The sequence below is a fragment of the Sus scrofa genome, chromosome X, assembly GCF_054392235.1.
Source record: "Sus scrofa isolate SSC_HxYL_T2T_F1_AM1 chromosome X, Sscrofa_HxYL_maternal_Yorkshire_Landrace_v2.0, whole genome shotgun sequence".
Classification (NCBI taxonomy): Eukaryota; Metazoa; Chordata; class Mammalia; order Artiodactyla; family Suidae; genus Sus; species Sus scrofa.
This window is the reverse complement of record NC_139401.1, coordinates 60,531,775-60,545,141: the sequence shown is the minus strand read 5'-3', so window position 1 is coordinate 60,545,141 and position 13,367 is coordinate 60,531,775. Positions and strand designations below refer to the sequence as shown.

General features: G+C 39.8%; 1 protein-coding gene across 5 annotated transcripts in view; it reads left to right on the top strand.

Moving 5' to 3' along the window:
• The first annotated feature begins 735 nt into the window (after window positions 1-735).
• Window positions 736-13,367, top strand: part of ARHGEF9 (Cdc42 guanine nucleotide exchange factor 9) — a 418,114-nt gene continuing 405,482 nt past the window's right edge. For all 5 annotated transcript variants that reach the window (XR_014834560.1, XM_085006210.1, XM_085006208.1 and 2 more), the window contains exon 1: window positions 736-1,216. The gene's annotated coding sequence lies outside the window, so the exon portion shown is untranslated. The remainder of the gene's footprint in view (window positions 1,217-13,367) is intronic.

Sequence of the window (13,367 nt, the reverse complement as noted above, 5' to 3'; positions counted from 1 at the left end):
GCAAGAGCTGAAGGAAAAGCACCTTTCAAGTCCCCTGGTCTACTGCACTTGAGCTGTGGAGTTGTGTTTTCCCAGGCTTGTTGGCTGGAAGCACGTGTTTACAGAGCCAATTTTAAAAAAGATGGTGTGTTTTTTTGGGGGGGGTTAAAAATGCGCAGTGATTAACAGGCGGGGAATCTGCCCTCCTGGGGGTGGCGCGATCTGCAGGAAACTTCTAGGAGTGGATTGAATAGATCCAGGAAAAGGTTGTAGACAGTCCGTCGCTCTTTCCCACCCCACCCTCCTCTTCCCTCACAAGTCGGCCGCAACTCCCAGGAGCGCGAGATGTGAGCTGGGGACAAGGATGTAGTGCTCCGCAGGGCTCTCTGGTGGCGGGTGCAGGTGGCTCCCTAGAGAGGCATGCAAAAAGGAGGACCCCTTACCCCGTTAGATCCCGGGAGCTCAGCAGTTGAGCTAATGAAATGTTTGGTTTACAAGTCAGAGCCTGGGGGACCAAGCCACCCTGCGCTACCACTGCAAGCAGAGGGGCGGGGAGGGGGCGGCATTAGCCTGCAGCGGGTTTGCACCCTAGCCTAGGAACCTTTGCCTCCACCCTTTGAAGTAGCTAGGTCGTCCAAGTTCGCCTCGGAGAGGGAGTATGCGTTGGCCTCCGGCCAGTCTCCTCTGCGCACAGAACAGAGTTCCGATCTGAACTTCAGAGTTGGGGCCCCTCCCCCTCCCCCACCCACTTTGCTTAGAGACTCCATCTTCCGCCAATTGTGACCCGAAGAACCTGCAGCCCAGACTCCCAGTAGCTGGCCATGGGCGGCGGCGGAGGGGCACGGTTGAATTTAGGCCTCTTTGCCCCTAGCTGGAACCCGGTGCACTTCCGCCAGAGCGCCTGAGCTCGCCCTTAACTTGCCCAGTGCTACCGCGGCCCCCCGGCAAGGCGCAGCTGGGTGCTAAGGGAGGTCTAAGCAGCGCGACTGCTGGTTCTCTGGTTTGTGCTGGCGAGGCGGCGGCCAGTGGTGCTCCGCGGCAGTGGCACTCCCTCCAAAGCCTCCTCTGTACCTGCGGCGTCGCCACTCGTCAGTGGGTCCAGCCAGCTCCAGGCTAGGAGGGACAGGGACCCTCCAGCCAGCCTGCCGCCCCCTGCCCTGACCGTGGCCGAAGGAGCACAGCCTAATTGCGGACCCACCCACTTGCTGATCCAGTTGCTCTACTCGCTGCTTGCAAGGTAACTCCCGCTGTAGGCTCCCTGCGGAAATAGAGCCTTGTGCCTGCATTTCCACCGTCAAATTTTGCCACCAGCTTGGGTAAAGTGGCAGAGACAAGAGCTGCTTAGGGAGCCTTCAGGGACCACTGGGACATGCCAGGAAAGGGAGTTGAGCAGGGGCTTGTTGAAACTCAAGGCGCAACAGTCAGTTCCCATGGATCAGTAATTGAGCTTACAGATTTAGGGATATAGTATAGGGTAAAAACTTGCATTCCTGAAGAGTCCTCCTGTGCTAATGGGGTGGGGAATGGGGAAGAGAGAGAGAGGTGAGGGAGTGAGGAGACAAGGGCAGGGGAGTAGGGAAGCTACCAATGGCAGTATAAAGCTGTGGGCTTCCCTGAGGTTCCCCCTCACCACCTCAGGCCGGGGACACTTAAACACTTGGCTGCCTTGAGGTATTGAGCTTGGCTCACCCTTCACCTGTGGTGTAAGGGGCTTGAGGCCACAGGTAATTGCACTTGTGTAAGCCCAACTCTCCAGGCAGAGACTGAGTGACAGCCTCTGGTGACAAATGTCAAGATATTGTGGAAATAAGGCCAACCTTAAGCACCCTATTTGCAGGAAGATGCAATCTGAGTGGATGGAGGGTAGTCTTGCAGTGAGTCATGATGAGGAAAGGGAAGCAGGGCAGGGGTGCTCTCTTCAAATGCCTTCAAAGCTGTCATGTGGGAAAGGATTGTCTGGTATGGCCTGGGAAAGGAGAACCCAGGATGGGTCATAGTTCAACAGGGTGAAAACCAGCAGGAGGCAGAATTAAGTTTCTGTAAGGAAGGCATTTCTACTAAGGAAGGAGAAGTACTTTTACTATATATGGGTCATTTTACTAAACATTTTACTTAAATTATCCCACTTAACACTTAGCAAGGCTTAGATATGTTCATGCCAGAGGTAGTTGGGTCTCTGTGCTCATCTAGGCTACAGCTCTTTCTGGTCCCAGGTTAAAATGAGGTCGGTGACAATTACCTATTCATTTGGTGGAGTTGAAAAAGGCTTGTACAGAAATTGGGAGATCCTTTCACCCACTTATGTTATGACTTAGGGAAGCTTGGTATCTCTCTGGACTTCCGTCCGTAAAGTCAGGGAGTTAGACTTCACTGGTTTACCTAAAAAAAAATCCCTTTGACCAGTTAAAATAAAAATAAAAACAAATTAACTAGGCTTTAGTTTCTTGCACACTTGTATCTATAGGAGTTGGAGAATTGGAGCTCTATAACATCCTGAAGATGGGCCCCTACGGGGGAACTAAAATGCCTCTCCCTTCTTTCATTGACTGAGGTGTGACTCTAATGGTTTTTGTTTTGTATAATGATTTTTTTTTTCAATATAGCTGGTTTACAGTGTTCCATCAATTTTCTACTGTACAGCATGGAGGGGGAGGGAGTGGAATGACTCTAATATTCTATTCAGCTAAGATAGGCATTCAAGGGCTGCCGTATTTCCGCCCAGGTCTCTGAAGAGTAAAAATTTGGGCCCCCTTTGCTTGGATTTTCCTACATCAGCTGTATTGCTTTCTAGTCACTGCCAAGGCAACTGCTCTGGTCTGTTATGCAGAAGTACAGAGCATCTGCTGGTATGGTGCATTGTGCTAAGCAACTGGAGATGAGTGCAGAGAAAACTGGATAAAATAGGCTCCTGACCTTAGGGAGCTTCAAATCTGTTGTGGGAAAGGTGGATACAAGGACCATAGACCACATTACAAGGCAGAAAGGTGCTCTGGGAGGCAGGTACAGAAAAGGCAGAAGCCATGTGGAGCCATAAAAAATACACTAGATTAAAAATTGGGGGGCCCTAGGTTCTAATCTTGGCAGGTCACCTAGGGAATGTCAGCCCACCTCCTGAGGCCTGCAGTTTTGAGGCCTTCTGATATTAGATGAGAATTTATAGTTTGGGTGGGTCCTCAAGATGCGTTTGTGGTAGGCCTTGCAGTGCTCTCTGGGTGGGGGTTACATTACAAGAGGAAGACAGCAAAGGCTGGGACAGAGTTTTCCTGGGCACATGGAAAACATGTATTTCTTCATGAAAGCAAAGAGATTCTGCATATGCAGGGGGCAGCTAATGGCTAGTGTGACTGCTGGGCCATAAAAGAGAAATAGAAATTGAGGTTGCAAAGGAAATCTTGAGCACTAGACCCTGGCATTTTGGACTTACTCCTTGAAAGGCAATAGCAGCCGTGCCTGGTTTTTGAGATGGGCAGTGCCAGTGAGTAAATAACTGTGACACTAAGTAGAGCCTCCTGTAACTATGTCTTGCCCAATTTTTATTCTACTCAAACATTTGAGAAGCGGCAGTACCTCCCTCTTGGGGAACTTGAGCAAATGGCCTGTGACAGTTCTTCCTAATGGCAGCGCAGAAGAAACACTGCATGGATGGAGTGGCCCATCCTTGAGATAGCTGCCAACAAACTGTGCATGGGTCTGGCCCTTTGCTAGAAGTCGGGGGTGGCCAGCCTTGTTGGATGCTGAGGGATGGTGGAGGAGATCATTAGTGGATTGAGTGGAATCCTCACTGACTGATTGAGGCTGATGGATAGATAGCACAGGAAGGGCAGGGGGAGGCAGAGTCTTCCAGATCATGTGACTTGACTTAATGGCATGCTCCATTCAGAAAAAGAGTTTTGAGATTACCAATGCGATCAAGAGTGGATTGTAGGTTTCTGAGGTGGAGCTGCTGATATTGAGGAAGGCTAGCCAATCCTGCTGTAGAGATGGAAAGAACTTTGACCTGGGAGTCAGAAGACTATAGTTTTATCAAGTTCCTTTTTCTCTCTGAGCCTCAATTTTTCCACTGGTATTATGAGAGTAGGGGAGGTTGGCCTCAATGATTCTTTAGGTCCTTTCCAGCTCTAAATATCTAGGAAAGATAGATAATTTGGATCCTCCATGGATGAATTCAGAGGGTTTGTCCAGAATTAAAGTAATAAGGCTGGGAAATATTTTGAACTGAGGGCTTGCAAAAAAATATTAGTATTAAAGAGTGGGACTCCCTGTCCATGGTAGCTAAAGGTCAGAAGGAGTGTCACTGAGCTGAATTTGCTGGATATTTCTTTTCTCACATCCCTTTTTATATTCCTTTTCTTTCCATCCTCTACCAAAACTTCTTTCTAAGATTTCCAGTGACCATTATTCTGCTTTTAACATCTAGCACATTGGGCCTTTTTTTCCTATCTACAGAGGGCATTTTCTGGTCTCTTTGCTTTGTGTTTACCCAGTGAAAGAGGATCTTTGTTTCCTCTTTCCTAGCATCCAGCATACACTTAACTAATAAGTCTCTATAAACAATGTTAATAATGTCTTTAATTGTATTTTAAAACATAAGAGTAATATTGCAACTTACTTTGAAATGCATCAGAAAATAAGGTGGATAGATAGATTGATGAATAGATAAATAAATGATAAGTCATAAATGGATGATAAATAAATGAATAGATGAATGAATAGCAAACAGGTAAATAAAATATGGGGGTAATAAATAATATTCAGTGATACTATAAACTTCAAACTATATCGAAGTACACAACTAAAAAGGGAACACTCCCTTCATCCTTCTCTCCATTCTAAATTCCTCTCCCCAGAGGTAAACACAGTTCACAGATTTCTGTGTATTTTTCTCATCCTTTTTTCTATGTGTGTCCAAAAATATATATACATGCATATCCAACTATTAGTTTTGCTTTTAAATTTAAATAGATTACATTTTACAGTTGAGTCTGAAATTTGCATTTTCAGCTGACAATATATTTTGGAAATCTCTTCATGTCAGTATTTAGAACTACCTCATTAAAAAAAAACACAGCTGCATAGTATTTCATACTATGAGTACACTATAATGTATTTAAACTCCCCCTCTTGATGGATAGCTAAGTGATTTTCACTTCTTCCCTATGACACACAGGGCTGCAGGATACCTCCTTGATTAGTTATTGCCTATATGCATGTGAGCATCTATTTCTGTAAGGTAGATTCCTAGGAATGGAATTATTGTGCCCAAAGAGTTATGCTTTAAAATTCTGCTCCTCCTTCACAACATTTCATTATGGACATTTTCAAACATACAGAAAACTTGAAAGAATTATATAGTGAACACTCATATATCTAACTTCTAAATTCTACCATTAAGATTTAACTATATTTGCTTTATCATATATCCCACTGTTCATCTTTCTATATACTAAGTCATCTTTTAATTGATGTACATTTTATGAATGAAATATGATATTTTTAGTTATTTTAATTTTCCTTACTACTACAGAGGTTGGGCATATACAAATATGCTTATTGACCATTTATATATATTTTTCTGTAAATTTTCTCTTCATATTTTTGCCTGTTTTTCTGTGGCCTGTTTGTATTTTGCCTATGGATCTGTGAGAGCTCTTTATTTTGTAATATATCTTTATGTAGTGCTGATCTTGCAGAGCTCATGCGTTTCCAACACATTATTATTACTGATTGAAAATTACTCCTTTTCAACCCCTCTCACCATTTCCTACCTCAGGCTTACATTATTTCTCACCTGGACAATGACCAGAGTGATGTTTTAAAAACAAATCTGGGAGCTCCTGTTGTGGCTTAAGCAGGTTAAGAACCCAACTGGTATCCATAAGGATGCAGGTTTGACCCCTGGCCTCGCTCAGTGGGTTAAGGATCCGGCACTGCTGCAAGCTGCAGCATAGGTCTCAGATGAGGCTCAGATCCTGCATTGCTGCGGCTGTGGTGTAGGCCAGCAGCTACAGCTGCAATTTGAACCCTAGCCTGGGAACTTCCATATGCCTGCAGATATGGCCCTAAAAAAAAAAAAAAAAAAAAAAAAAAAAAAAATTAAAAAAAAAAAAACATCGATTGTATCACACCTCTGCTTAAAACAAATCTGATGATGTCAAAAGTCCCAAGCATTTTAGCTGTAACTAACACCGAACTGCCTTTCTATTGCTATTCCTTTTACTCTAGTTCAACACTGCTGAATGGCAACCAAATTTAGCAACTTGCTTTTCTTCATATGCACATCAAATTTTCCTCCTCTGCTTTTTCTCAGGCCTTCCGTCTAAAATGATCTTTGCTTCTCCCATCTCCACATGAGTAAATTTTTTTCATCCTTTAAGGTCGCGATCAAATGCTAGCTCTTCCACATAGCTATTCCAGAGGGCCTTCTTTTAAAAGACATACATTTTAGTGGAAATGTATACTCTTTTCTGAAATTTCTCCCTCCTTTTCTCATTCTCTCCCTCCCATCCCCCATTCCTCATATTTGAACTAATTATGTTATCTACTTAGTTACATGCATATAAGTATTATGTTTTTCTCTTTTCTATTTCTCTAAGGGCCTTAAGCATTTGGTGCTCAAAAATTAAGAAATAGACAAATTTAGCCTGAAAATAAGTGCAGACTCACACACATAAAGAATGGAATTTCAATATCTGCCTTGGGATCCTTGTTTTATATGAATATTTTGGGGTGGGGTGCAATAGAGACAGAAACGAGGAACAAATTGGGAAGTTTTTAGTGCTGATAGACATGCTTTCTCGATACAGATGATACAAAAAGTATAGCTTAGTGAAGGAACCTGTGAGTGGGACTCACGGAGCTATTTCTGTGTTATTTGTGTTTTGGAAACTGCTTATTTGCCAAAGTAATTCTGAATGTAATTGTGGGTAAAACTACCTTGCTATGTTACCGTGGACAAACTAATTTTGTACTCTGAGCTTTAGGTTCTCATTGGTCAAAGGGAAAGTAATACCAATTTTGCCATAGGAAGAGGCAAATTAGGTGATCTGTGAAAACGTACATAAGCTCGAAGTATTTCTGATTTTTTATTAATGATTTTTATTTTTTCCATTATAGTTGTTTTGCAGTGTTCTGTCAATTTTCTACTCTACAGCAAAGTAACCCAGTCACACAAACAAATATATATGTTCTTTTTCTCACATTATCCTCCATCATGTTCCATCTCAAGTGACTAGATAAAGTTCCCTGAGCTATACAGCAGGATCTCATTGCTTATATACTCCAAATGTAAGAGTTTGTATCTATTAACCACAAGCTCCCAGTCCATCCCACTCCCTCTCCCTCCCCCTTGGCAACAACACGTCTGTTCTCCAAGTCCATGCATTTCTTTTCTGTGGAAAGGTTCATTTGTGTCATATATTAGATTCCAGATATAAGTGATATCATATGGTATTTGGCTTCCACTTTCTGACTTACTTCACTTAGTATGAGAGTCTCTAGTTCCAACAATGTTGCTGTAAATGGCATAATTCTGTCCTTTTTATGGCTGAGTAGTATCCCATTGTGTATATATACCACACCTTCTTCATTGATTCATCTGACAATGGACATTTAGGTTGTTTCCATGTCTTGGGTATTGTGAATAGTGCCACAGTGAACATACTGCATGTGTCTTTTCAAAGGAAAGTTTTGTCCAGATAAATGCTGAAGAATGGAATTTCTGGGTCATATGGTAGTTCTATATTTAGTTTTCCAAGGTATCTCCATACTGTTTTCCATAGTGGTTTTACCATGACATTCCCGCCAACAGTGTAGGAGGGCACCCTTTTCTCCACACCCTCTCCAGTATTTGTTATTTGTGGACTTATTAATGATGGCCATTCTGACAGGTGTGAGGGGGAACCTCATAGCAGTTTTGGTTTGTATTTCTGTAATTATTAGTGATGTTGAGCATTTTTTCATGTGCTTGTTGGTCATCTGTATATCTTCTTTGGAGAAATGTCTATTCAGGACTTTTGCCCATTTTTTAATTGGGTTGCTAGGATTTTTTTCTTGCTGTTGAGTTGTATAAGTTTTTTGTATCCTATAGAGATGAAGCCCTTGTCAGTTCCATCATTTGAAACTATTTTTTTCCCATTCCGAAGGTTGTCTTTTTTTTTTTATGGTTTCCTTTTTGTGCGAAAGCTTGTCAGTTTGACTAGGTCCAATTGGTTTATTTTTGCTTTTATTCCTGTTTCCTTGAGAGAATGACCTAAGAAAACATTCCTAAGATTGATGTCATAAAACGTTTTGCCTTGTGTTCCCTTCTAGGAGTTTGATGGTGTCTGGTCTTACATTTAAGCCTTTAAGCCATTTTGAATTTATTTTTGTGCATGGCGTGAGGGTGTGTTCCATTTTCATTGATTTAATTGCAGCTGTCCGGTTTTCCCAGCACCACTTGTTGCTGAAAAGACTGTCTTTTTCCCATTTTATGTTCTTGCCACCTTTGTAGAAGATTAATTAACCCTAGGTGTCTGGGTTAATTTTTGGGTTCTCTATTATGTTCCATTTGTCTATATGTCTCTTTTGGTATGAGGACCACACTCGCTTGATTATAGTAGCTTTGAAATTCAGTACTGCATTGGCAATTCTGGGTCTTTTATAGTTTCATATAAATTTTATGATTTTTTCCTAGTTTTCTGAAAATTGTCGTGGGTAATTTGATAGGGATTTGCATTGAATCTGTAGATTGCTTTGGGTAGCATGACCATTTTTACAATATTAATTTTTCCAACCCAGGAGCCTGGATATCTTTCCATTTCTTTGAATCCTCTTTAGTTTCCTTGATTAAAGTTTTATAGTATTCAGCATATAAGACTTTCACCTCCTTGGTCAGGTTTATTCCTAGGTATTTAATTTTTGGGGGTGCAATTTTAAAAGGTATTTTATTTTTGTATTCCTTTTCTAATATTTCATTTTCAGTGTGCAGAAATGTGACCAATTTCTGAATGTTGACCTTGTATCCTGCTACATTGCTGAATTTGTTCATCAGTTTGAGTAGGTTTTTTGTGGAATCCTTAGGGTGTTCTATATATAGTATCATGTCATCTGCATAGAGTGACAATTTTACTTCTTCTCTTCCAATTTGGATAACCCTTATTTCTTTTGTTTGTTTGATTTCTATGGCTAGGACTTCCAACACTCTGAGGAATAAAAGTAGTGAGAGTGGGCATCCTTGCCTTATTCCAGATTTTAGTGGGAAGGATTTCAGCTTTTCTCCATTGAGTATTATACTTGCAGTGGGTTTGTCATAAGTGGCTTTAATCACATTAAGGTATGTTCCCTCTATACCCACTTTGGTAAGAATTTTTTGTGTGTGTCTTTCTGTCTTTTCTAGGGCCGCACCCATGGCATGTGGAGATTCCCAGGCTAGCAGTCAAATCGGAGCTGTAGCCTCCAGCCTACAGAGCCACCACAATGCCATATCTGAGTCGTGTCTGCAACCTACACCACAGCTCACAGCGACGTCAGATGGTTAACCCACTGAGCAAGGCCAGGGATCAAACACACAACCTCATGATTCCTAGTCAGATTAGTTAACCACTGAGCCATGACGGGAACTCCTGGTAAGAATTTTTATCATGAATGGATGTTGGACTTTGTCAAATGCTTTTTATGCATCTATCGAGATGATCATGTGCTTTCAATTTTTCTTTTGTGAATGTGGTGAATGATGTTGATTGCTTTGCATCTGTCGAACCATCCTTGTGATCCTGGGGTGAATCCCACTTAGTCCTGGTGTATAATCTTCTTTATATGTTGTTGGATTCAGTTGGCTAAAATTTTGTTGAGAATTTTTGCATCTATATTCATCAAAGATATTGGTCTATAATTTTCTTGTTTGGTAGTGTCTTTGTCTGGTTTTGGTATTAGGGTTATGGTGGCATTATAGAATGGGAGGGTTCCTTCTTCTTCAACATTTTGGAAAAGTTTAAAAAGGATGGGTGTAAGTTCTTCTTTGTATGTTTGGTAGAACTCACCCGTGAAGGCATCTGGTCTTGGACTTTTGTTTGTAGGGAGTGTTTTTATGACATATTCAATTTCGTTTTTAGTGATTGGTCTGTTCAGTTGGTCTGTTTCTTCTTGATTCAGTTTTGGTGGGCTTAAGTCTCTAGAAAGTTGTCCATTTCTACTAGGTGTCAAGTTTGTTGACATATAATTGTTCATAGTATTCTCTCTCTCTCTCTCTCTTTTTTTTTTTTTTTTGTATTTCTACAGTGTCCATTGAGAATTCTCCTTTTTCATTTCTTATTTTATTTGGGTTTTTTCCTCTCCTCTTCTTGGTGAGTCCGTCCAGAGGTTTGTCAATTTTCTTTACCTTTTCAAGGAACCAGCTCTCAGTTTTATCTATTTTTTTCTTTTTTTCATTTTAAAATTTTTTCATTTTTATTTTTATTTATTTTTATTTTTTATTGTTATTTTCCCAATACACTTTTTCTACTGTACAGCATGGTGACCCAGTTACACATACATGTATACATTCTTTCTTCTCACATTGTCATGCCCCATCATAAGTGACTAGACATAGTTCTCAGTGCTACACAGCAGGATCTCATTGCTAATCCATTCCAAAAGCAGTACTTTGCATCTATTAACCAGTTGGAATGGCCATCATTAATAAGTCCACAAGTAAAAAATGATGGATGGGGTGTGGAGAAAAGGGAACCCTCCTACATAGTTGGTGGGGATGTAAGTTGGTACAACCACTATGGATAACAGTATGGAGGTACTTTGAAAACTATACATAAAACTACCATATGACACAGCAACACCACTCTTGGGCATATATCTGGACAAAACATTTCTTAAAAGAGACACATGCACCCTCATGTTCATTGCAGCAGTCTTCATAATAGCCAAGACTTGGAAAAAACCCAAATGTCCACCGACAGATGATTGGATTAGGAAGATGTGGTATATATATATTTTTTTTAGTCTCTATTTTGTTGATTTTCTCTATGGTCTTTATAATGTCCTTCCTTCTGCTGACTTTAGGTTTTGTTTGTTCTTCTTTTTCTAATTCGTTTAGGTGGTGTGTTAAGTAGTTGCTTTCAGATTATTCTTCTTTTTTGAGGAAGGCCTGTATAACTATGAATTTCCCTCTAAGCTCTACTTTTGCACCATCACATAGATTTTGAATGCTTTTGTTTTCATTATCTTTTGTCTCAAGTTATGTTTTTAATTTCCCTTTTGATTTCCCATTGACCTATTGGTTTTTTAGTAGCATGTTGTTTACCCTCCTTGTGGTCATTTTTTTCTCATTTCTTTTCCTGTGGTTGATTTCTAGTTTCATGCCATTGAGGTCAGAGAAGAAACTTGAATCATTTCTATGTTCTTAAATTTGTTGAGGTTAGTTTTGTGCCCCATTATGTCATCAATTAAGGATGTTCCATATGCACTTGAAAAAAAAATGTATATTCTGAATTTTTTTGGATGTAATGTCCTGAAGATGTCAGTTAAGATTAACTTTTCTAGTGTATTGTTTTGGATCTCTGTGGCTTTGTTGATTTTCTGTCTAGAGGATCTGTCCATAGTTGTGAGTGGGGTGTTACAGTCTCTTACTGTTATTGTATTCCCATCAATTTATCATTTTATATCTGTTAGTACTTGTTGTATGTATATGGGTGCTCCTATATTAGGGGCATATATATTGACTATTTGAATATCATCTTCTTGAATCCATCCTTTTATCATTAAATAGTGTCCTTTGTCTTTCTTTATGGTGTTACTTTTAAAGTCTATTTTGTCTGATATGATTATTGCAACTGCTGCTTTCCTGTCTTGTGCATTGGTATAAATATCTTCCCTTCCCCTTACTTTCAATCACTATGTGTCAATCATTATTTGCCCTAAGGTGAGTCTCTTGTTGACAGCATACTGTAGGCTCTTGCCTTTTATCCAATCTACCACTCTATATCTTTTGATTGGAGCATTCAGTCCATTGACATTTAAGGTAATTATTGATAAATATGTTTTTATTGCCATTTTAAGCATTATTTTCCAGTTGATTCTATGTTTCTCCTTTCTTTTTTTTTTTTTTTTGGTTGGAAGTTTTCCATTTATTTCATGTTCATGAACATTTCTTTTCAGTTTTTGTGAATGTCATGTTTGGTTTTGATTTGTGGTTTCCCAGTTTTTTAAGTATGTTAACCCATTCTAATATCTGCTTGCTTTATCCTGATAGTCCTATAGGCTCAAACACATTATTTTTAAAAAGTGTCTAGATTTTCTTTCTTTCCTTCCCCACATTCTATGGTTTAGAAGTCCTTTTTTAACACCTTCATGTTTGTCCCTTTGCTGTTCCTTGTGTTTATCATCACTTTTACAATAGGTTTACTTTTTTTTTTCTTTTTTTTCTTTTAGATCTGTACACCGGCTTATTTAAGTGATTGTTTTCCACTTGTGATTTCCTCCATCCTATTTCTTCTTTCTTCTTTTTTATTTGGAGACGCCCTTTTGGTATTTCCTTAGAATGGGTTTAGCACTGCAGCACTCTTTTGTTTTTGTTTGTTGGAGAAATTCTTTATTTCTCCTGTATTTTAAATGATACTCTTCCTGGGTATAGTACTCTAGGCTACAAATTTTTCCCTTTTAGAACTTTGAATATGTCTTGTAACTGTCTTCTGGGTTGTAGGTTTTGTGATAGTCTTATGGGTGTTCCCTCATAATTAATGCTTTGTGTTTCTCTTGCTGCCTTTAGAATCCTCTCTTTAACTTTTGCCATTTTTATTATAATATGTCTTGGTGTTGGCCTGTTTGGGTTCAACTTTTGGGGGTGTTCTGTGCTTCCTATATCTTGATATCAGTTTCTGTTAGATTTGCAAAGTTTTCAGACACAATTTCTTAAAATACATTTTCAGTCCAGTTTTCTTCTCATTCTGGAATTCCTAATATGCATAGATCGACCCCGCTTTATATTATCCAGTAGGTCTCTTATATTTCTTTCATATTTTGTTATTTGATTTTCTATCCAATGTCCTGATTAGGTGATTTCCATTATTCTATGTTCCAAGTCACTAATTCATTCCTCTGCATTATTCATTCTGCTCTTTAGTGCCTTTCACTCAGTTTGCATCTCTGCAAATGAATTTTCTAATTTTTCTTGGTTCCTCCTTATATTTTCTAGTTCCTTTCTAAAGTAATTTGCCTTACTTATTTATATATGCTCTTAATTCCTTGATATTCAGCCTTAATTCCTAAGTATTTTCACTATATCCCTTTTGAACTCAGTGTCTGTCAGACTGCAGAGGTCTCTTTCATTGTTTGCTGCTTCAGGTGAATTTCTCATGTTCTTTTAACTGGGAATGGTTCCTGTGCTTTTTCATTTTGCTTATATTTTTCTTTTCCTTTGA